This window comes from Triturus cristatus, chromosome 4_2 (assembly GCF_964204655.1).
Source record: "Triturus cristatus chromosome 4_2, aTriCri1.1, whole genome shotgun sequence".
Classification (NCBI taxonomy): Eukaryota; Metazoa; Chordata; class Amphibia; order Caudata; family Salamandridae; genus Triturus; species Triturus cristatus.
In genome coordinates, this window is record NC_140586.1 from 103,719,926 (window position 1) to 103,745,593 (window position 25,668).

The 25,668-nt window shown below is 46.2% G+C and overlaps 1 long non-coding RNA gene across 2 annotated transcripts in view; it reads right to left on the reverse strand.

Moving 5' to 3' along the window:
- Nucleotides 1-5,924: 5,924 nt before the first annotated feature.
- LOC146833103 (uncharacterized) overlaps nucleotides 5,925-25,668 on the reverse strand; it is a 63,997-nt gene continuing 44,253 nt past the window's right edge. For both annotated transcript variants that reach the window (XR_014960505.1, XR_014960504.1), the window contains exons 2-5: nucleotides 20,127-20,217; nucleotides 7,228-7,324; nucleotides 7,080-7,140; nucleotides 5,925-6,830 (exon numbers count right to left, since the gene is read on the reverse strand). This is a non-coding gene — a long non-coding RNA (uncharacterized LOC146833103). The remainder of the gene's footprint in view (nucleotides 6,831-7,079; nucleotides 7,141-7,227; nucleotides 7,325-20,126; nucleotides 20,218-25,668) is intronic.

Consider the following 25,668-nt stretch of genomic DNA (forward strand, 5'->3'; position numbering starts at 1 on the left):
GCTTCTCACTAATGCACTGTAGCGTAGCTCTAGTTACCAACGCTTAATAAAGCACAGCAGCGTATTCTGTTACCACAACTCAGTGAAGCAGAGCAGTTTACACCCAGTTACTACTCCTCAACTTAGCACATTGGCGAATTTGCAGTTACCATTCAAAGAAACATAGAGTATTCCCCGTCAACAACGCTCAATGGAGCACAGCAGCATATTCTGTTACAACACCTCAATGAAGCAGAGCAGCGTACTCCCAGTTACCACCCCTCAATAAAGCACAGCAGCGCGTCCATTACCACACCTCAGTGAAGGGCAGTAGTGTACTCCCAGTTAACACCCCTCAATATAGCACAGTAGCGGATTTGCAGTTACCAATCATCAATGAAGCAGAGCAGCGTATTCCCGGTTACCCCCACTCATAGTCCGTACTGCTTTTCAATTAAACACCGCAGCTTATTTGGTTACAAAACCCCAGTGAAACACAGCAGAGTACTGTCAGTTACCACCCCACAATGTAGCACATCAGCAAATTTGCTGTTACTAATAGTCAATAAAGCACAGCAGCTTATTCCCTTTAACAAAAGCTCAATACAGCAGAGTATTCTGCTAGCACTCCTCAGTGAAGCACAACAGCGTATTTCCATTTACAACCCCTCAATATAGGACAGTAGGGAATTAGCAGTTACAAATCGTCAAAGCACAGCAGCGTACTCCCAGTTACCACCCCTCAAAAAAGCACAGCAGCGTATTCTGTTACCATACCTCAAAGGAGGACAGCAGCGTTCTCCCAGTTACCCCCACTCATAGTCCGTACTGCTTTTCAATAAAGCACAGCAGCGTAGTCCAAGTTACCACCCCTCAAAATAACAGTAGCGAATTCGCAGTTACAAATAGTAAATGAAGCACAGCAGCGTATTCCCGATTACCAAAGCTCGATAAAGCACAGCAGCGTATTACCACCACACCTCAGTATAACAAGGCAGAGTACTCCCAGTTATTATCCCTCAATGTAGCACAATAGCATTTATGTAGTTACCAATCAATGAAGCACAGCAGCGTATTCCCTATTACCAAAGCTCAATAAAGCACAGCAGCGTATTCTGTTACCACACCTCAGTGAAGCACAGCAGCATATTCCCAGTTACCATCCATCAATATAGCACAGTAGCGAATTTGCTGTTACAAACGGTCAATTAAGCACAGCAGTGTATTCCCTGTTACCAACGCTCAATACAGCACAGCAGCCTATTCTTTTACCACACCTCAGTAAAGCAAAGCAGTGTACTCCCAGTTACTACTCCTCAATGTAGCACAGTGGCGAATTTGCAGTTACCAATCATCAATGAAGAACAGCACCGTAGTCCCTGTTACAAACACTTAATAAAGCACAGCAGCGTGTTCCATTACCACACCTCGGTGAAGGACAGCAGCGTACTCCATGTTACCCCACGCACACACTGTACCACTCTTTAATGAAATACAGCAGAGTAGTCCCAGTTACCACCCCCTCAATAAATCATAGTAGCAAATTTGCAGTTCTAAATTGTCGATTAAGCACAGCAGTGTATTCCCTGTTACCAATGCTCAATACAGCACAGCAGCGTATTCTTTTGCCACACCTCAGTAAAGCAAAGCAGTGTACTCCCAGTTACTACTCCTCAATGTAGCACAGTGGCGAATTTGCAGTTACAAATCATCAATGAAGAACAGCACCGTAGTCCCTGTTACAAACGCTTAATAAAGCACAGCAGCGCATTCTGTTACCACACCTCAATGAAGCAGAGCAGCTTACTCCCAGTTACACCCCTCATAGTCTGTACCGCTCCTCAATGAAGTACAGCAGTGTACTCCCAGTTACCCCCCCCCCTCAATATAGCACAGTAGCGGATTTGCAGTTACCAATCATCAAAGAAGCACAGCAGCGTATTCCCGGTTACCCCCACTCATAGTCTTCTGCTTTTCAATAAAGCACAGCAGCGTAGTTCGTTACCAACGCTTAATAAAGCACAGCAGCGTATTCCCTATTACCAAAGCTCAATAAAGTACAGCAGCGTATACTGTTACCACACCTCAGTAAAGCAAAGCGGTGTACTCCCATTTACTACTCCTCAATGTAGCCCAATGGCGAATTTGTTGCCAATCACCAATGAAGCACAGCAGCGTATTCCCTGTTACCAACGCTCAATAAAGCACACAGCTCGCGGTTACACATTGTCAATGAAGCACAGCAGCGTATTCCTGATTACCAAAGCTCAATAAAGTACAGCACAGTATTCTGTTACCACAAATCACTGAAGAAAAGCAGTGTACTCCCAGTTACTACTCCTCAATGTAGCCCAATGGCAAATGTGATACCAATCATCAATGAAGCACAGCAGCGTATTCCCTGTAACCAACGCTCAATAAAAAACACAGCGTATTCTGTTACCACACCTCAATGAAGTACAGCAGCGTATTCCAAGTTAACACCCCTCAAAATAGCACAGTAGCGAGTTCGCAGTTACCAGTCATCATAGAAGCACAGCAGCGTATTCTGTTACAACACTTCAATGAAGCAGAGCAGCGTACTTCTAGTTATCACCCCTCAATATAGCATAGTAGCAAATTTGCAGTTGCAAATTGTCAATTAAGCATAGCAACGTATGCCCTGTTAACAACGCTCAATACAGCAGCGTATTCTGTTACCACACCTCAGTAAAGCAATGCAGTGTACTCCCAGTTACTACTCCTCAATGTAGCACAGTGGCGAATTCATAGTTACCAATCCTCAATGAAGAACAGCAGCGTATTCCCCATTATAAACGCTTAATAAAGCACAGCAGCGTATTCTGTTACCACACTTCAATGAAGCAGAGCAACATACTCCGTTACCCCCCTTATAGTCCGTACCACTCTTCAATTAAGTACAGCAGCATACTCCCAGTTACCACCCCTCAATACAGCACAGTATCTAATTCGCAGTTACCAAATCAAAGAAGCACAGCAGTGTATTCCCGGTTACCAACGCTTAATAAAGCACAGCAGCGTATTCGGTTACCACACCTCAAAGAAGGACAGCAGCGTACTCCCAGTTACCCCCACTCATAGTCGGTACTGCTTTTCAATAAAGCACGGCAGCTTATTCGGTCACAAAACCCCAGTGAAACACAGCAGAGTACTGTCAGTTACCACCCCACAATGTAGCACAACAGCAAATTTGCATTTACTAATAGTCAATAAAGCACAGCAGCTTATTCCCGTTAACAAAAGCTCAATACAGCACAGCAGAGTATTCTGCTACCACACCTCAGTGAAGCAGAACAGCGTATTGCCATTTACCACCCCTCAATATAGAACAGTAGTGAATTAGCAGTTCCAATTTGTCAAAGCACAGCAGCGTATTCCCGGTTATCAACGCTCAATAAAGAACAGCAGCGCGTTCCATTACCACACCTCAGTGAGGGACAGCAGCGTGCTCCATGTTACCCCACGCGTAGTCTGTAGCACATCTTCAATGAATTACAGCAGAGTAGTCCCAGTTACCACCCCTTAGTATAGCACAGTAGCGAATTCGCAGTTACAAATTGTCAATGAAGCATAGCAGCGTTTTCCCTATTACCAAAGCTCAATCAAGCACAGTGGCGTATTCTATTACCACACCTCAGTGAAGCACAGCAGCATACTCCCAGTTACCATCCATCAACAGAGCACAGTAGTGAATTTGCAGTTACTAATAGTCAATAAAGCACAGCAGCTTATTCCCGTTAACAAAAGCTCAATACAGCACAGCAGAGTATTCTGCTACCACACCTCAGTAAAGCAAAGCAGTGTACACTGTCAGACCTCCAGATCGCATGATACAAATAGTGTGTACATTACTGAGTAAAGGTGATTACCTGAAAGGAAGAAATCGGCCAGGAACCAACAACTGGAAAATATTAAATCACGATTTGGAACATAAAGATGGCCGCCGATTTCCAACCGATATCGGCGGTCTAGTCTATTTCCCCACAGGTGCTTAGAGGCTTAATGAAGCGCGCGCGCGCTGTAACAAATGCGCACTTCACTAAAGATTACCTCGAGTGAGTACCTCACAGAGAAGCTCCGCGGCAAATTTGAATGTCTTAGACATTTTTGTCGGGAAATCTTCCGGGTCGGGAATAGGTCTTTCAATTCCTTCGTTCAAGAATTATCTCCGTGGTGACAGAGGCAAGTGGGTGTTTGAGGTGTTTGTCGTCTCTCCTCCTTCAGCATCAACGCTCCTGGCAACTACTTCTTGGCAGTGAATCTTCCTCGCAGATTCCAGATACCATCGCAAGGAAGAAGAGAGAGAAAGAAAGAAATAAGCTAAGTGGCATGAGTGTTAATTAAAGACTGTTGAATAAGAACCTTGAAAAATATAACAAGGTATTGTATACAGTTTAAATAATATAGAGTGGAGTACTTACCTGCAAAAAGAAAAAAGGTGATTACAAAATCTGTAAAAGAAAGAAAAGAAGAATAATTAGTTTCTTAACTAAGAAGCACTGTACAGATAAACATCATTAGACTTCTACTTAATATAGCAATAAGAAAATAGAATATGTTTGAAGAAAAGAAGCACAGACTTAAAGAAAGTAGGTAGGTGAAGTATAACAAGAATAATTACATACAACTAGAGTCAGTTTGAGTAAGGATATGCAGTTAAGTAATACCATTGTTTGATAGGTTAAGTCTTCTGGTGACAATAACCAATAGCAAGAAAGAAAAGAAAGAATACTACACTGGATTAACATAGAAGAGAAGCACAGATCTTGGAACATACGGTAAGTAATAAGAATGTAAGGATTATGAAAAAAAACGAGAACAGAGTAGAGTAGGAGGTGCAGTAATTTTCTGTGTTTAGTATTCTCAGGTCTTCTCAGAATTACAGTCTGCTGGACGGACGAAAAATCAAGAGAAGCAGAGAGAATAAGGTTCCAGGACCAGGCTCTTCTTGTTTGTTATTTTATCCCCTCCCCCTTGGGTGTCTTTTAGAGTCGAGATTATAAATAGGTCTCCGAGACATCCTTGAGAGGGTGTAGGGAACTAGCGTCTCTGTTCCTGTGCAAGTTAATGTTAAGAACTCTGTTCGTCTTGACATACTCCCAGTTACTACTCCTCAATGTAGCACGGTGGAGAATTTGCAATTACCAATCATCAATGAAGAACAGCACCGTAGTCCCTGTTATAAACGCTTAATAAAGCACAGCAGCGTATTCTGTTACCACACCTCAGTGAAGCAGAGCAGTGTACTCCCAGTTACTACTCCTCAATGTAGCACAGTGGCGAATATGCAGTTACCACTCAAAGAAACATTGCTGTATTGAGAGTTGGTAACCGGGAATACGCTGCTGTGCTTGTTTGATTATTGGTAACTGCGGATTCAATACTGTGCTGTATTGAGCGTTGGTAACAGGGAATACTCTGCTCAGTATCGAATCCGCAGTTACCAATAATCCAACAAGCACAGCAGCGTATTCCCGGTTACCAACTCTCAATAAAGCACAGCAGCGTATTCAGTTACCACACCTCAAAGAAGGACAGCAGCGTACTCCCAGTTACCACCACTAATTGTCCGTACTGCTTTTCAATAAAGCACGGCAGCTTATTCGGTTACAAAACCCCAGTGAAATACAGCAGAGTACTCCCAGTTACCACCCCACAATGTAGCACAGCAGCGAATTTGCAGTTACTAATAGTCAATAAAGCACAGCAGCATAGTCTCGGTAACAAAAGCTCAATACAGCACAGCAGAGTATTCTGCTACCACACCTCAGTGAAGCAGAACAGCGTATTGCCATTTACCACCCCTCAATATAGAACAGTAGTGAATTAGCAGTTCCAATTCGTCAAAGCACAGCTGCGTATTCCCTGTTATCAACGCTCAATAAAGCACAGCAGCACGTTCCATTACTTCAGTGAGGGACAGCAGCGTACTCCATGTTACCCCACGCGTAGTCTGTAGCACATCTTCAATGAATTACAGCAGAGTAGTCCCAGTTACCACCCCTTAGTATAGCACAGTAGTGAATTAGCAGTTACAAATCGTCAATGAAGCACAGCTGCGTATTCCCTGTTATCAACGCTCAACACAGCACAGCAGAGTATTCTGTTACCACACCTCAGTGACGCACAGCAGCATACTCCCAGTTACCATCCATCAATATACCACAGTAGAGAATTTGCAGTTACCAACGCTCAATAAAGCACAGCAAAAAACAACACTGGGTCTTGGCTCAAATCAGTAAGGCTGAGCCTTAAGTATACAAAACAATCACAATTGGCAATACTGATATTACCTCCAACATTACTTTAAAAGGTGCATAGAAATAAAGTCCATGACAACCCTATTTCTCAATTAAATCCTTTCAAATGTATTTCAAAATTCATTTAAACTTTATATTTCATAGAAAATCAGTTCAAATTTTCTTCTGCATTTTATAAAACACATTAACACTAAAACACCTTCCTTATACAAAAGATAATCAAACCTTTTCCACCACACTCTCTTCTTCAAGACATTCCCAGTCCCCATTCACACACACTTATAACCCACACGTAACCACAGCCATAGAACATCAACACGTCCTGGCTACCTACATTTGTTTACTATTATTTTAAACGCCAGGTGTCTAAACCAAACAACAACAAACTGAATTACACAGATGTCTTTCAAGTGCACTACTACCCAAGATAGACCATTCTTTTAAATTGACAACTTTACAATGCACAAAAGCAAACGAAATAGACAAAAGTTTGTTTGGCAAAAAGAAAAACAAAAAGGTCGACGCGTTCCAAACCCACTTCTTAAGGGGTTCTCTTCAGGACCACAGTAGCTGTAACAGAAAAATGCAAGATCTTATTGCCCAGATACAAAAACCTGATTTAACTTAATTCACCAAGTACAACAACCCAGTATCCAGACAGTTTACCTCTTATATGATATAGAACAATCCACTACTCATTTCACAACAAATTTATGAATCAACAAAAGGCAAAAGAAGAGAAAACAAAATCAAAACGTTGTCTCAAAGGAAATAGTCGTCCTTATTAAACCTTGTCCCAGTAAGAAAACGTCCACTTACAGTGTACGAGAATGTAGGTGTTAATTTTCAAACAACTCTTTTAGGAGACGAAGCGAAAGTGCTGAAAGAGAGGAAATAAGCATGTAAAACTAACCTGCCAACTATACGATCAGTCCAGTGGCTTTTTGTAGCTCAAACATCTAATTACCTTAATCACGCGTGAAAATGCAAAAGCGTTCCTTCTGCTGCATTCGTTTTTTTAATAGACGGCAGCTCCAGAATGGTTCATTTCTTACTTGTTGCCTCTGCAAAATCAGAATAATCATGAAAGTAACAAGCTCTGATTATCATACCTAGCAAAACAACGCGTGTGGTAATCGTCAGTTCCTGCCACAATTGTCTATATTGCAGCGCAGGTTGACCTTAAACATACCTTTTATAGACGCCAATTCTTTCCTCAATCCATCGTTTACCGTTATGCTCGCATTATGTGGTTTTGAAACACTGTCTGCGTGCGGCCATTGGCAAACCCTGGCTTTACGCTCGAGTCACAGAATTGTGGGTAATCTGCTCAGTGATTCTGGGAAAAGTAGTTTTCGGATGAAAACCTAGTGCCGGGGCAGTGGAAACGCTTCGGATGAAGAATCATTGTTTGGTATAATCCTAAATCGCAACTAACCAGTGTAGAATTAACAACTTGGAGGAAAAAGGCCGGATAGAACCTGCAAAAGACTGTTCATTGAACATTTATTGGGGCACCTGCCACCAGATAAGAGACTTACAGAACCTAATATTTACAATTTGTACAGTTCAGCAATTTCATTTAGCAAAATTCGTAGTTGTATTAAATTTGACAATTAACATTGCCTCACGTTGACTTAATTTTTGATCCAGGTTGCCACCTCTTGAATCTAGTTCCAAATTAGAAATCACTGTCCATTTGAGGTCTCTTTCGGTATGACCTATCGATTTCCAATGATAGACTAGAGGTGCTGTTTCCACATTTTTTCTAATCCTAGATTTATGTTGCGTGATTCTCTGACGAACCTCTTGATTCGTCTTCTCGACATATAGCTTTGGGCAGGGGCACAATATCCTGTAGACAACAAATATAGATTTACAGTTGGTAAAGATATCATGCTTCCAATGTATACCATTATGGGAAAACAAAGAACCCTCAATTGTCTGCTCGCAGCAGGAGCACGAGCCACATTTATGATGACCACTCACCGTGGCTAAACCCATGTAATTTCTCAAAGTTGGTTTAGGCGGTTTTGGTAACAACGCGCGGACCACATGATTGGCAATACTTTTCTCTTTCTTGAAAGCAAAAAGCGGACCATTATAAAAAGATTGGTCCAAATTTTTAATCAAGTGCCAGTTTTGATGAATGATTTTTTTTTATTGAATTGAATTGGGACAAAAAGTGGAAACACAGACCACTTTATCAATAGATGTTCGTTGTTTCTTTTGGAAGAGTGACTTCCGTGGTGTCCACCACGCTCTTTTCATGGCATTTTTTTAGTAATTTCTTGGGGTATCCTCGATCAGATAACCTACCAAGCAGATTGTTGGCATGTAGGAAATATTCATCTTTGAAGTGGCAGTTACGTCGAATTCTTAAAAACTGCCCAAAGGGCAAGTTTTGCTTCAAACTTCTCGGATGATTACTTGTATAATGGAGTGACTTGTTCCTATCTGTTGGTTTTTTAAATAGAGTTGTATCAAGACTACCATCAGATGGATAGACGTCGACATCCAAAAAAGTCATTTGATGTTTGGAATGATTAAGGCTGAACTTGATGTCCTCGGTTCTTGCATTAAGCCAATTAAAAAAATTCGATGAGTTTTTCTTGTGTTCCTGACCACACCATGAAAATATCATCTATATAACGCGTCCAGTTCGAGATGAACTGCTGGAAAGGATTGTTATTGTAGATGAATCTCTCTTCGTACATTGCCATAAAAAGTACGGCTAGTTCCGGGGCGAATGGACAGCCCATCGCGACTCCTTTGATAATAAAAATCATTAGCAAACATGAAAAAATTCTTCTTTAATGCAAAACTGGCCAACTGGACAATGAAATCTGTGGGGACCCTTACTGGTTTAGTCCTTGTTTCCAAATAATGGATCAGTACCGCTATACCCTCCTCCTGTGGGATCTGTGTATACAGCGATACAACATCAAGGGTCACCATGATGTCATTGTTCACTTCAAAATTAATAGACTCCAACCTGTTGATGAAAGCTGTTGTAATAGTCCACATATTTTGAAATGGGCTCAATCAGAGAATTGCAGCCAGAAATAATAGGCCTACCTGGTGGTACAACAGCTTTCATCAACAGGTGGGAGTCTATTAATTTTGAAGTGAACAATGACATCATGGTGACCCTTGATGTTGTGTCGCTGTATACACAGATCCCACAGGAGGAGGGTATAGCGGTACTAATCCATTATTTGGAAACAAGGACTAAACCAGTAAGGGTCCCCACAGATTTCATTGTCTAGTTTTGCATTAAAGAAGAATTTTTTCATGTTTGCTAATGATTTTTATTACCAAATCAAAGGAGTCGTGGTGGGCTGTCCATTCGCCCCGGAACTACTATTCATGGCAATGTACGAAGAGAGATTCATCTACAATAACAACCCTTTCCAGCAGTTCATATCGAACTGGATGCGTTATATAGATGATATCTTCATGGTGTGGTCAGGAACACAAGAACTCCTCATCAAATTTTTTAATTGGCTTAATGCAAGAACAGAGGACAAAGTTCAGCCTTAATCATTCCAAACATCAAATGACTTTATAGGATGTCGAAGTCTATCCGTCTGACGGTAGTCTTGTTACAACTCTATTTAAAAAACCAACAGATAGGAACAAGGCACTCCATTATACAAGTAATCATCCGAAAAGTTTTAAGCAAAACTTGCCCTTTGAGCAGTTTTTAAGAATTCGACGTAACTGCCACTTCAAAGATGAATATTTCCTACATGCCAACAATCTGCTTGGTAGGTTATCTGATCGAGGATACTCCAAGAAATTACTAAAAAATGCCATGAAAAGGGCGTGGTGGACACCACGGGAGTCACTATCAATAGATGTTCGTTGTTTCTGTTGTAAAAGTGGTCTGTGTTTCCACTTTTTGTCCCAATTCAAAAAAATCATTCATCAAAACTGGCCCTTGATTAAAAATTTGGACAAATCTTTTTATAATGGTCCGCTTTTTGCTTTCAAGAAAGCCAAAAGTATTGCCAATCATGTGGTCCGCGCGTTGTTACCAAAACCGCCTAAACCAACTTTGAGAAATTACATGGGTTTAGCCCATGTGAGTGGTCATCATAAATGTGGCTCGTGCTCCTGCTGCGAGCAGACAATTGAGGGTTCTTTGTTTTCCCATAATGGTATACATTGGAAGCATGATATCTTTACCAACTGTAAATCTATATTTGTTGTCTACAGGATATTGTGCCCCTGCCCAAAGCTATATGTCGAGAAGACGAATCAAGAGGTTCGTCAGAGAATCACGCAACATAAATCTAGAATTAGAAAAAATGTGGAAACGGCACCTCTAGTCAATCATTGGATATCGATAGGACATACCGAAAGAGACCTCAAATGGACAGTGATTTCTAAATTGGAACTAGATTCAAGAGGTGGCAGCCTGGATCAGAAATTAAGTCAACGTGAGGCAATGTTAATTGTCAAATTTAATACAACTACGAATGGACTAAATGAACTTGCTGAACTGTACAAACTGTAAATATTAGGTTCTGAAAATCTCTTATCTGGTGGCAGGTGCCCCAATAAATGTTCAATGAACAGTCTTTTGCAGGTTCTATCCGGCCTTTTCCCTCCAAGGTGTTAATTCTACACTGGTTAGTTGAGATTTAGGATTATAACAAACAATGATACGTCATCCGAAGCGTTTCCACTGCCCCGGCACTAGGTTTTCATCAGAAAACTACTTTTCCCAGAATCACTGAGCAGATTACCCACAATTCTGTGAGTCTAGCGTAAAGCCAGGGTTTGCCAATGGCCGCACGCAGACAGTGTTTCACAACCGCATCATGCGAGCAGAACGGTAAACAATGGATTGATTAAAGAATTGGCGTCTATAAAAAGGTATGTTTAAGCTCAACCCGCGCTGCAATATAGACAATTGTGGCAGGAACAGACGATTGCCACACGCGTTGTTTTGCTAGGTATGATAATCAAAGCTTGTTACTTTCATGATTATTCTGACTTTGCAGAGGCAACAAGTAAAAAATGAACCATTCTGGAGCTACCGTCTATTAAAAAACACGAACGCAGCAGAAGGAACGCTTTTGCATTTTCACGCGTGATAAAGGTAATTAGTTGTTTGAACTACAAAAAGCCACTGGACTGATCATATAGTTGGCAGGTTAGTTTTACATGCTTATTTCCTCTCTTTCAGCACTCGCGCTTCGTCTCCTAAAAGAGTTGTTTGAAAATAAACACCTACATTCTCGTACACTGCAAGTGGACGTTTTCTTACTGGGACAAGGTTTAATTAGGACGACTATTTCCTTTGGGACAACGTTTTGGTTTTGTTTCATCTTCTTTTGCCTTTCGTTTATTCATGGATTTGTTGTGAAATGAGTAGTGGATTGCTCTATATCATATAAGAGGTAAGCTGGTTGGATACTGGGTTGTTGTACTTGGTGAATTAAGTTAAATACGGTTTTTGCATCTGGGCAATAAGATCTTGCATTTTTATGTTACAGCTACTGTGGTCCTGAAGAGAACCCCTTAAGAAGTGGGTTCGAAATGCGTCGACTTTTTGTTTTTCTTTTTGCCAAACAAACTTTTGTCTATTTTGTTTGCTTTCGTGCACTGTAAAGCTGTTGTTAATTTAAAAGAACTGTCTATCTTGGGTAGGAGTGCACTTGAAAGACATCTGTGTAATTCAGTTTGTTGTTGTTTGGTTTAGACACCTGCCGTTTAAAATAATAGTAAACAAATTTAGGTAGCGAGGACGTGTTTATGTTCTATGGCTGTAGTTACGTGTGGGTTATAAGTGTGTGTGAATGGGGACTGGGAATTGCTTGAAGAAGATAGTGTGGTGAAAAAGGTTTGATTATCTTTTGTATAAGGAAGGTGTTTTAGTGTTTTTTTTTTTTTTTTTTTTTGAAACCGTTTATTGCAGTTCGTAAAAGTTACAGGTATGGGCCTACAACCATCCGGCCGGCCGCTAGAATGACAAAAACATATTGCACACATACAGTAAACGTCTCTAGGCAGTGCAGAGCAGTGAAACAGGAGTAATCAATGGTGCAGGCCACACAGCTCCAAGCCCACAGTACGGTTCCCTTTTCTTGAAACAAAACACCAAAAAACCACACCCGCAAGGCAACCCGCGATCCAAAATAACAGCACGTGCTCCATAAGTGGGGGATCCAAACCAGCAGCAGAACTCTGGAGAGGGGAATGGGAATAGATCAGGGACTGGGGGACCGCGCGCCCGCGGCTGAGGGAGGGGGGCCGTCTAGGGAGACGGAGCAGGCGAGGCAGCCGGTAGCAGTGGTGGCTCACAAATACCCCCGCGGTAGGCGTTCCAGGGGCCCCAGAGTTTCACCCACGCCCCAGGCTTACCTCTCGCCACATACACCACCTTTTCACGAAACATACACCAATCCATATGCTCTTTCCAGGCCGACACCGCAGGGGGCCTCTGGGATCCCCACAATTGAGCAATGTCGCGCTTGGCTATCATGTATCCCAGAGTCACCCACCGCGTCTGCGGGACCGAATAGTCATTCGGTTCCCATACATTCAGCAAGCATCTCCTCGCTTCAGGCAGCAGCGCAACACGCGTCACCACACGCAGGACCTCAAGCACACCACGCCAGAATCGCTCCACCTTCGGGCACTCCCACAGTATATGCATGAAAGTCGCCAACGCACCACAGCCACGCTTACACATTCCGTCACCAGCAAAACCCATACGCAGAAGCCTTGGCCCCGTCACGTAAACCCGGTGAAGGATCTTGAGCTGGACGAAACGAAGGCGAGCCGGGATGGCCACCTCTTTCGGAGAGGCCACCGCGGAAATCCAATCCTCATCGTCCAGCTCCAGCCCGTCGGCAACCCAAGCCTCGCGGAGATTAGTCAGCAGGCACGATCTATCGTTGATCAGTTTTTTGTATATGAGGGAGATCGTGCTGTCCGGGACATGGCCATCTAGGACTCTGTCCTCCAGGGGGGAAGACTCCGGAATGGATGCGACATCCGGGAAGACGGAGCCCAGCGCATGCCGGACCTGTAGGTACCGAAAGTACTCACTGCCCTGCAGCTGGAACTCCGCCTGCAGCGTCTCAAAAGTTTTGAATCCCCCCCTCGTCCAGAGATCTCCCACTGTGCTGATTCCGATCGTGTCCCACTTCTCGAAGCCCTTCGATGTCCACAGGGAGCCCAACCTCTCAGACGCATATAGCGGTGACGCCCGGGTCAAACGGTCCTTCCACCCCATAGCTGCATTAACCGCGTGCCAGACACGCACCATGACACGCGTCGGCCCCGTCAGACGGGAGTCGGGCGCGCCAGAGTAGAGCGCTCGATTGTAATCGCCACCGGGCAGGAGCATCTTATCCATCTCAAATGCCGGGTTCAAGGCGGGCCCGTAAAGGCCATGATTAATTGCAGCTAGTTGGGAGGCCCAGTAATACCGTTTAATGTCAGGGAGGGCGACCCCCCCATCGTACCACGGGAGCGTCAATTTAGCCAGAGCAATGCGCGGCCTCCCGTCCCAGAACAGGCGCCGCTGGAGGCCCTCCACCTCACGGAAATAGCGTGCCGGGACCAAGTCCATAGTATTCTGGAGGGCGTAGAGGAAGCGTGGCAGGGACATCATTTTAAACAAGGCCGCTCGGCCGAGCGGCGAGAGCGGCAGACGCCGCCAGCGCACCACGTCCTCCCTCAAACGCCGGAGGGGGGGTAACAAATTCCGCTCATAGCGGGCCTCCGGGTCAAGAGTGATATAGATACCCAGGTACCGAAAACCTTGGGAGGCAATCTGGATCGGACAGTCCCGTGGTAAGGCCGGAGCCTCCCCGGAAAGCACATATACACAGGATTTCGCCCAGTTGATGACCAGGCCTGAGTTGCGACCGAATGAACGCAAAACATCAACCAGGACGATCAGTGATTTACGCGGGGAGGCGAGATACAGAAGGATATCGTCAGCATAGAGGGACACACGGTCCTCATGCTCGGGAGTCCAGCGGAGACCACGGATAGAAGGGTGCCACCGCAGCCACTCCGCCAGGGGCTCCAGGGCCAGAGCAAACAGGAGAGGCGACAGGGGGCAGCCCTGTCGCGTACCCCTCCCCAGCGCGAATGGGGCCGAGACTCGCCCATTCACTACCACCTGCGCCAATGGGCCCGAATATAGCAATTTGACCCAGCTAATGAAACCCGGGCCAAACCCGAATTTTGCCAGCATCGCCCAGATGTATGGCCATTCAAGCGTATCAAACGCCATGGTGGCGTCCAAGGACGCCAAGATGGCCGGCTCCCGCACAAATGGGACACGCGCGAGCACCCCGTGCAAGCGCCGCAGATTGAGCGCCGTGTTACGGTGCGGTATAAAGCCAGATTGGTCTTGGTGGACCAAATCGCCCACCACGCCAACCAACCTGTTGGCCAACACCTTGGCGAGGATTTTGGGCTCCGCGTTCAAAAGCGAAATCGGCCTATAGGATGTGACCCGTTCACGGGGCCTCCCCTCCTTGTGGATCACCACAATTGTGGCTAGACGCTGGTCCGGCGGGAGGGAACCCCGCGAGTGGGCCGCCAGGAACATCGCGCGCAGGTGGGGCGCCAACACATCCGGGCGTAGCTTGTAGAGCTCGATGGGAATACCATTGGGGCCCATGGCCTTGCCGGATGCAACCGAGCGAATAGCCAAGGCAATTTCGTCCGAGGTGGGAGGGGCGTCCAGCGAATCCCTGTCCTCCACCGTTAGGGAGGGCAGTGCGATGTCCCGAAGCAGGGCATGGGAGTCTGCCTCCGAGCAGGGGGAAACCGGGGAGTAGACTTCGCGGAAATAATCCGCGAAGCAGGAGACAATGGCTTCCGGCTCAGTGACACACGCACCATCAACACTCTCAATCAAAGGCACCACACGGCTCGCTCTCTCCCTCTTATCCAACCACGCAATCAATTTGCCAGCCTTATCACCCACATCATACAATCGCCCCTGCTGCTCTCTACTGAGGCCCCTGGCCGCCTCCGTGACGAGGGCCCGATAGGCCGCCTGCTTTAGGTGTAGAACATGCAACTTGTCGTCTGTTACCCCGCTTCCCAGGGCACCCTCCAGTTCTGCAATCTCGGCCTCTACCCGGGTCACCTCCTCCCGCTCGCGCCGCCGGGCATGGGAGATAAAGGAGAGGGCCTCCCCTCTAAGGACTACCTTGAAAGCCTCCCACAGGGAGATGGCCGAAGAGACCGACCCCACATTCTCATCAAAATATCGCTGTAGGGATTTGATCAAATCGGCACGAATGGTGGGGTCGCGCAAATACCATGCATTGATTGGGGCCACCCTGCCATCCCCCCTCGGGAAGACATCGAGATGCAACAACAATGGGGAGTGGTCTGAGATACCCCGCGCCAGATGGCGCACCTCCCCCACCCTCCCTGCGTGGGCCGCCGGGACAAGGATGTAATCAAGCCGCGAGAAGCTACCATGGGCACCCGAGTGGAAGGTGTACTGTCGCAATGCAGGATGCTTTAATCGCCAGCAATCCACCAGGCCCAGCGTGTCCAGAAGGCCGGGCAGCCACGCCTGTGCCCGGGGGAGGTCCCTAGGGGGATGGCGATCCATAGACCCAGAGGCTACCGCATTAAAATCCCCTCCAACCACCAGCAGGCCACTCGGAAGGTCCAGAAGGAGGCGCCCCAGGTCCGCAAATGTGGTGGCTTGTAACCCAGGCGGGACGTACACTGATATAAAGATAAACACTCTACCCTCCATTCTTCCCACCAGAACCGTGTAGCGTCCCCTCTCATCATGGCGCACCTCATCAATCTCCAACGGGAGCGAGTTCTTGATCATAATACCCACCCCCCGCGAGCCCGAGGTGAAGCCAGAATGGGCCGCCAAACGATATCCCCGCCGGTTCATTGCATGAAAGGAGTTACCTATAAGGTGCGTCTCCTGCAGGAAGACAACATCTGGTGAAATACGTTTTAAGTACTGCAGGACCACACCACGCTTAATCCTATCCCCCAGGCCGTTAACATTCCATGACAACACAGCCAAATCCCTACCCCCCATCATACGTCGAAACAATCGGTCGTCCCCCATCGAGCATCCTAAAAACAACAACATAGTAGCGGGTTTGCCCTGCGGTGCTAACAAACAACACACCCCCCCCACCCCCCGGTCCCAACAAAACTCCCCCCTCCCTGCACCCCTGCATGAGCCCAGACAGCCCCCCCAAAGTGCAGTGTGCCTGTCGCCCCATAGCTAAAATACTAACTAGTCCCCCAGAGGAGGAGGGAAGCCCCCAACAGACCCCGCACGACCTCCATAGGAGGGGAAAATACGCAATCAATAAATGGTGAAGGAACAACGTCCAGAGCAAGGCCTATGCAGTCACCCCTCAATTCTACTCCGGCGGGCCCTCCTCGCCAGCCGCGCCCCCCCCGCCCCCCCGGCCCCGATCTCCAGGCAGAGTGTCCAGCCAGTCCCCAGCCGCCTCGGGCCGGTCGAAGAAGTGCGTGCGACCATCCACCTCTACCCTCAGCTTATCTGGAAAGAGCATTGAGTACTTGAGGTTCAGGTCCCTCAGGCGACGTTTAACACCAAGAAAGCTCTGCCGCTGCTTCTGGACCGCCGGGGTAAAGTCTGGGTAGAAATGTACCTCCATGTTGTCAAGCTTGACCGGTCCCTGTTGTCTGGAGGTCTGGAGGATAGCATCTCTGTCCCGGAAATTAAAAATCCGGGCAATGAGAGGCCGCGGCGGGGCACCAGTCTTAGGTCTGCCCCCGGGGACCCGGTGAGCACGCTCCACCGCAAAAAGCTTACTCAGCCCCCGGGGCTGGAGATGGGTCAGGATCAACTCTTCCACGAAAAGATCCGCCGCCTCCGCCTCTCGTCCCTCCGGCACCCCCACAATACGGACATTATTCCTCCGGGCCCGACCCTCGGAGTCCTCCAGTCGCCGGTCCATCAGGGCGCTCGCCTGGCCAAGCCGGCGCACCTCCTTCTGGAGGGCCACCACGTCTGTCGTGAGGCTCGTCGTGGTGTGGGCCAGGGAGTCGACTCGGTCGTTTGTTTTGGACAAGTCTGCCCTCACAAGGCTCACATCCACCAGGACCGAGTCTATTTTTTGCGCTAAGGTGTCGAAACGCTGGTCCACCGAGGCCTTCATCTCTGCGATGGCGCCCATGACGTCCCGGAGGGTCAGATCCACCGGATGAGCGGATGCCTCCGTCGGGCCCACCGGGGATGCACGCGATGTCTCCGGAGAACCCTTCTGGAGCGTGTAGCGGTCCATACTGTTGGCCTGGTGCGCCGTGCCACGGCGGGTCGTCTTCACCTTCGCCCGGTCGCCATCTTGTTTGGTGGACATGCTGGCTCTTCCACCGTCGTGCCAAGCACCCCAAACGGGCCGCTATACCAAGTCACGGGTGCCAGGGGGGGGGCAGGGGCGACCACCGAACCGCGGGTCAACCCACCGCCGGCGGGTCAGCCGGGCTCCTGGACAAGGCCACACCACCACACCCCGCTCCGCAGTCCGACCCCGCCTGAGAGCTAGGAGGGCGCGAAAGTGAAAGTGCGGGGTACGCCAGTCGCCCAGCCCCGTTCGCCGCTGTTATTCACTTTGTCCCCGGATCGCCCCACTACTCCAATCCGGGGGGCCGGCGAGGAGAAGGCCACAACCTTCGATCGATGCTCCCACCGGCGTCCGGGGTCCGATTCGAGCCCAAAAAACGGGTGGCGCCTCAGCTCCGGTTCCCCAACACAGTCCCCTCAACAAGGACAGGATATCGCCAGGATTAATTCAGGAGGTCGCGGAGGTCCTCGGGAGCCTCGCACCTACGCGGCCATCTTGGTTGCGCGCTAGGCTCCTCCTCAGGTGTTTTAGTGTTAATGTGTTTTATAAAATGCAGAAGAAAATTTTAACTGATTTTCTATGAAATATAAAGTTTAAATGAATTTTGAAATAAATTTGAAAGAATTCAACTGAGAAATATGGTTGTCATGGACTTTATTTCTATGCACCTTTAAAGTAATGTTGGAGGGAATATCAGTATTGGCAATAAAGCACAGCAGCATATTCTGTTACCTCCCCTCATGAAGAGACCAGTTCACCAAAGCACCTAAAGTCAATTACGCAGCGCAATTCAGAGGTATGCACGATCGTCCCATGAAAAGGAGCATGCATCAAATCACTGGGAAGTCAATCATGTAGAGCAGGTCAGATTTATGGAAGGTTACTCCATGAAGAGGACCGTGTACAAAAGCATTAAGATATAAATCACAGAGCTAGTCAGAGGTACGCAGGGTTGTCCCCTACAGAGGCCCGTGGGTCAAAGCACCAAGAAATCAATAATAGAGAGCAAATCCAAAGTATGCAAGGTTGCCCCATGAAGAAGCCAATGTCTCAAAGGTCTGAGAAGTCAATTAAACAGTGTAAGTGATAGGTATGCAAGATCGTCCCATGTAGAGGATCGTGCATCAAAGCACAGAATAGTCAATCATGCAGAGCAAATAAGAGCTAAGTAAGGTAGACTCATGAAGAGGAAAGTGCGTCAATGCACTGAGAAGTCAATTACAGACAGCAAATCTGAGGTATGCAAGTTCACCCCATGAAGAGGCCAGTGTATCAAAGCAATGAGAAGTCAATTACACAGAAAGTCAGAGGTATGCAAGATCGCGTCATGAAGATAAGCATGCATCAAAGCACAGAATAGTGAATCGTGCAGAGCAAAATCAGAGGTACTTAAGCTCACCCCATTTAGAGGCCCATGCGTCAAAGCACCGAGATGTCAATCACGCAGAGCAGGTCAGAGGAATGCAAGATTGCCACATAAAAAGATCAGTGCATCAAACGCTGAGAAATCAATTGAACAGAGCAAGTCTGAGGTACACAATGTCGCCTTATTAAGAGACCAGGGCATCAAAGCAAGATCGCCCTATGAAGAGGAGCATGCCTCACTCACGCAGACCAAGTCAGAGGTATGCAAGGTCGCCCGATGAAGAGGCCTGTGCGCCAAAGCACCAAGACGTCAATCACGCAGAGCAGGTCAGAGGCACTCTAGCTCACCCCATGAAGAAGCCTGTGTATCAAAGAACTGAGACATCAATCACGCAGAACAAACCTCTGCTGTAAGGAATGCATAAAACAAGTCATGCTGAGCACCAGCAGATAAACATAGTCTGCACATATTCACTTGCCAAAGGTTCAACAATCTTTGGCCTACTTCATCCACTTCCAGAGAGGGTGGGCTCCGTTGCCTCTGCCATACAGTTTGCTAAATATGTGACGGACTGCACACGGCAAAGGCTTGAATCTGCACCTGATCCTCAGGTTCCTGAAGCAGAAAAGCATCAGTCAATGTGCATAGAAGCTGCTATGTGGTAGGTACAGCACTATCTGCCTCTGGCGACCTCATCGCTGTGTAATGCCCTACTTAAGTTAACTAAAGCCTCAAGTATGAGCTGAACTCCCATACGCTCCTCAAAGACCATCCCTCACCCCTGCCGATTACAGGCCTGTTTAACAAACTGGTTGGAAGGGAAACCTGGGATCCATAAACCCTTCTCAGCATAAGTTGCGTAAAGTTAAACAAGCGGAGTGTCATTTACACGGTCTTTCCTCATTTGGAGGGTAAGTTGACAATCATGCAAACAGGCCCAATAGAATGAAGCGGAAAAGAAAATGGTCAGAGAAAACCTTTTGTTTCCCATTTATTCAGTGCATGTCTCCAACTTCAAGTCTCTTCTAAGCACTCTATGAAACTTATGGTGGCTGCTGAGACAACCGACCCCGGAACTATCAGCATTAGTCTGGCAACTTCAGGCAGACGCAAGATGCAAATCCCCAGAGTGGAAGAGGTTATAGTCTAACTCACCTGTATTTTTCCAGGGACACCTTTTATCAATGTGTCTGGATGAGAACTCGTAAATGGACTTGGCTGCCATCCAGTCATCCACTTGGGCACACTGTAGAAGAGAGGAAAGAGAGAAGCAAGTCAGATGTATGGGAGTATCAAAAGCACTGAGGTAATTTAAGCAGAGCAAGTCACGGGTATGCAAAATCACCTCACGAAGAGACCAGTATACCATACACACATTTACCACCACTCAATTAAGCACAGCAGAGTACTCCAGTTACCAACCATCAGTGATACACAGCAGTGTATTCCCAGTTACCACCCCTCAATGTGGCAGAGTAGCAAATTTTCAGTTACAAATCGTCAATGAAGCACAGCAGCGTATTCCCATTTACCATCATCTCAGTGAAGGAAAGCACCATTCTCCTAGCTACCACCCCTCGATGATGATGATTCTCTGGGCAAATTAGATACAGATCAATGAACACGGCTCATAACTCAAAGTGAAAACAGTACTTACAATAAACCAATGCCCAGTCCAATGCTTGCTTTCATATTAAAAAAATAATTATTTTGTTTCTAACTCTTCACATGCAAAGGTATATGACATTCAGAAGCAATAACGCAATCCTCCTTATGATCAAATTTCTAGTAGTTGTCAGGCAAATCCCTGTCCCACCCTTCTACATGATCTTGGTGTCCCCTCAGCCAGCAGGGAGGCTAGCAGGACTTTGCCCGAAGTCCTGGTCACAGGCAGAAGTCTTGAAGAGCTTCACCTCCTCATACAGCCCATATGGCTGCTTAGCTGATGACAACGTTTCTGGTTTAAGTCTCCCCTTTTTGTGGTCCTTTTCCAGACAGCAAATGGAATTTTGGGTCGGAGCCTTTGAAGTTTTATATTGGGGTTCTCCTTCTTTTAAAGTGGACATCTTTCCTTTTCTCTTTTCCTCTGAAGGGATGGTTGTTACAGCAGACATGACTGACGATTATTGACCCACAACCAAATTCATGGGAATGATCAGAGTTCACATCCGGATGTCAACCGCAGAGAAATGTGCATAAAACTTTTAATCCCAGGCTACCCAGGGTCGTTACGATTCCTTTATCTGCCCCAATTCCCTTCCTGGGAAGTGTCCAGGCCCCTTTCTTGTGATTTCCCTCCAATGGTGTGTCGCAGCCAGCTCATAGGAATGCATCAATATACAAACCTGTCTGGGGGGATTCATCTTCTCCGCATGGAATGGGCGAAACTTTCAGAGTTACATAAAAACTGTGCTAAATTCTGCAGAGTTCCACCATCAAAGAGGAAAGAATAAATTTTGCGCAGCTTGCACTGCACTTTAGAGCCAGTAGCTCGAGAAGCACTGAAAAAGCAGCGCAAATGGCAGCATGCGGTGTGCACGAATGCATAGCCATTCAAGTTGATTTTGCTGCAGCTCGAGTAGAAAATCCACTCAAGCAGCAGAAAATCCACTTGAGCAGAAGGAAATCTACTCAAGAAGCAGCACCCTCGCTGCAACTGCCCTCATTAGAAAATGGCACTGTGGGAGGTCAAATCTCATTAGCATTTCTGGAGGCTCACAGGAAAAAACTTCCAAGCAGCCATTGGTGGAAACCGTCCGGAACTCAGCGTTACAAGAGTAATGTAGATTTGCCAAATTCTGCTCATCCCCAAACCAGACCTCTCAAAAAGGAACCCAGGGTCCTCCATGTAATGTACTATTGCAGGAGCACTGGCACTCAGTATGCTTTCACAGCACACTTACTGTTCAGATCTTCTACTTCCATTCATTGTACCATTAAAGGCACACATACATTCAGCACACATATTCAATCTCTGCAGTGTTCAGCACTGAAGCCTTTATGCGTTATCCCAGGGTGCACTTTTGTTTTTTATAACACACACACACACACACACACACACACACACACACCATGTGTGCTGCACAACACTTCACCGTTCATTTATAGTACTTGATTGAAGCACACAGACTCAGCACGTGCCTTTATTGTGCATGCACTGCCAGCATTACATCTCTTATGTACTTTACCCCAACAGGCATACATACGTTCGGTGTGTGCACTAACCATTCATATACTGTGTAGAACTTCTATATCCCTGTACTGTACCCATCACAGGCACACATACAGAGGCACTGCTCTTTGCTGCGCAGCACTTCCACATCTAACTGAGGTGGGCAAAAAGTGAGTTAAGCACACAGCAGCAGAACTTTTAAATTGGTGAGTAGCAGTAGGCCTCACTCTAGTGACACAGGGTAAAAGGGAGCTGTTCACTACTATTGATCACTACACGGTATGCTGCCACCACCACGCTTGTGCTGCTCAACTCCTCGTGAAGGCAGTAGACTTCCACCACTATGAGGATAGTGCTTTGGGCGCCCCTGCGGTTCCAACAAGGCTGCAATCCGTGAGACAGGCCTATGTCATGGCACACACGCATGATTCGTGTTGGTTTAAGACAAAAAAAAAAAAAATCAGCATTATGGACTCAGACAACAGTACAGTAGGACACTCAGGGCAGAGGTACACATCAATTACCATGCAGGGAACTTTTCAGTCCCAACAACTTATTAAATGTAATAAGCTAACATCAATGTTATCCCATGGGAGAGGTAGGCCCAACTGTAGTGAAAAACAAATTTGGAATTTTTTCACCACAAGGACAAAACTTTAAACCACATGTCCAACATTTTAAATACACTGCACCCTGCCCTAAGGGCTGATTAGGGCTTACATTAAGTGTGCATTATATGTATTAAAAAAGGGAATTTTGGGCCTGGCAAAGGGTTATTTTGCCAAGTCAAATTGGCAGTTTGAAACTCCGCATAGGCTGCAATGGCAGGCCTGAGACATGTTTGAAAGGGCTACTTAAGTGGGTGGCACAATAAGTACTGCAAGCCCTCAAGTAGCATTTAATTTACAGGCCTGGATACATGTTATGCCACTTTACTGGGGACTTTAGTAAATTAAATGTGTCTGTTGCATGTAGTCTTATTATGGCAGTATGTTTTAAGGAGCGAGCACCAGCACTTTGGCACTGGCCATCAGTGGTAAAGTGTACAGCGTCCAAAAGCCAACAAAAGCGAATTAGAGCACAACAGGAGGGGAGAAGGCAAAACGTTTTAGGAAGACCACACTAAGGCTGTACAATCCAACATTCAGAAATTGGCAAATTGAATATTTTCACTCCATCTTATGCTGCAACACATGGCTGTTGGTAATTAAAGGCCATCCATGGGTGAGTTAGTGGTAGGGAGCAGTTTCCATCCTGTCACCTGTTCTGACTATAGTGATGGTACCTCCTTATAAGTGTATAAGTTTCTAATGCGTTCACAACTTCAATAGCAAAGGCCACGAATACAAAGAGTATCTTATATCTCCATTATTTTCTGTTTTTAGAAATGGAAGAACATTTGGCCAAGACCATTTCTTCAGGGCCACAAGTCTATTGCTTCCTCCTCTGACTATAATGCCCACCTGTTGGGAATTTTAGTGAAGCAGGCCCGGATCAGCTGTCTCTACTGGAAGTCTTCAATCTGATGCACAGGAGCACTGTATGTTTGGGGACACTATGAGTGAAATGGTTTGCCACTAGTTTGCAGAGAACATCTGGACATCCTCCAATGGATTGATAGAATGGCAGGCTTTCAAGATGGCCATCAGGGGAACATCATAAGGACGACAGAGAGCCAGGAAAGAATAACAGAGGCAAATGACTGTGCTAGATCAACCACTGCCCCAGGAAACTGGAACAGGCTCCCTGAGGAGACTCAGACGTACAAAAAGAGCTACTTCTACACAGGGAAAAACATGCCAAAGCCACCATAATGGAAGGATTACAGCGGCAAATAATACACGCCAAAACAGCTTAGTAAGGGGAATAAATCCATGAGGCTACTGGCCTAATTGACCAATTCGAAACCCAAAGGGAGACAAAGCACAAGAATACAGAGGTGCAGAGGATACAAGCCCAAAATGGTATTCATCAAGTTTTTTTTAAAATAGTTCTCAACTTGGTGTGAGGAAAGTACTGAGGTTTCTGGCTTGGCTCGGCTCTAGAAAACCTTGTAGCTCATCCGGAATGGGAACCTTAAAAGGACCTCTGGTGGCTGTATTAAATGTCCAAGGGGTATGAAAACTGATAATTGAGTTGGCAAGGAGCAAAACCCCTGTAGCCGATAGACTATCAGCAGATATTGAAATGACCTAAGTGAAGGAGCTAGGCAGGAGCCTAGTAGAGGTATACACTGTAGCTACCGGACTCACAAAAAAAAGGTACGATTCAGTTGTTGCCAAAACCTAGACAAGACCTTTTGCACCATAATAAAGCCGGTAGTGGTCATAACTGATCTGGAATAAGATCTTGGCACAATAGGATTCCAAACTATCTTCGCAGTCAGGAGAATACTAGACCACAGGCCTGATATCATGCATTGTGTCGCTCCCATATTTTCTCCACCACTTGCATGCCTTAAGACAGAGTGAACAGTGTGAGAGTCATACCAGATAGAGAGGAGAACTAACCATGTATGCTTTCTGAGCCTTTATTTTTTCTATGTCGATGGTGGGCATGGCTAATGAAAGAAGAGGTGATAATAAAGATAGAGAAATCCACATATCGCAGACAGGACACCACACATATATAACAATGCTCAGACGATATGCTGCTTTATGCAAGGAGTAATAAATCAGATTTGTCATCAATGTTGGCAGTAGTACAGACCTTTGGTGAGGTGTCAGGATTAAGGGCCAATAGGATGAACTCTTGTATTTTTACTGATAAACCCAATCCCACTGGACCGGACAGGCAGATTAACTATAAGGGTCTTCAATGGGAATCTCACTTGTGCCGCTATCTGGGGGCTCAGTTATACCGCAACGAAGCAGGCATATTTAAGAGCAATATAGCTAGTGCAGTGATAGCCCTGAAGGGTAGTATCCAGGTCTGGAGCTTTCTTCTCTTGTCTGTCATGGGCAGGATATTTTTGTCTCAAGAGATAAGGGGAGATGAGAGGAATATCACGAGGAGTTTATCGTCTTCAAAACAAGAGAGCTCGTCTTTACTCTGTGTGCTAACCCTTCACAAGACAGAGAGAAAACTCTAGGTATTCTTATATACCCTAACCCACTAGGGTTGCCCCTTGGTGGCATGCTTTATCATAGGGATCCCCCTATTTTGCTGCGGAACGGGCGAGCTACGAGTTATCCGGGAGCACCAAGTAGTATGATCTAAATGATGAAAATATAAGAAATGGGAGGGGTATTGTTGGAGGTTTAAAAATAACTGCCTGGTAAGTAAGTAATACTTTAAACAGTCCTCCATGCAGTATTGTTGAAAAGTAGGGAGAGAGAATTGAAAGTGTAGGTTGAAATGTACCTTCCTTTCTATAAGTCTACATGTTTCAAGGCAATCCCCATGGCTTTTCTTCAGGACCAAGGATCTAACTCCCAGATTCCACTCCTAAAATAGTACTGATGAAGTGACCTCACACACACGGCATGCTAACAGAAAAGGTTTTTTAGCACCTACTTGGTGTTA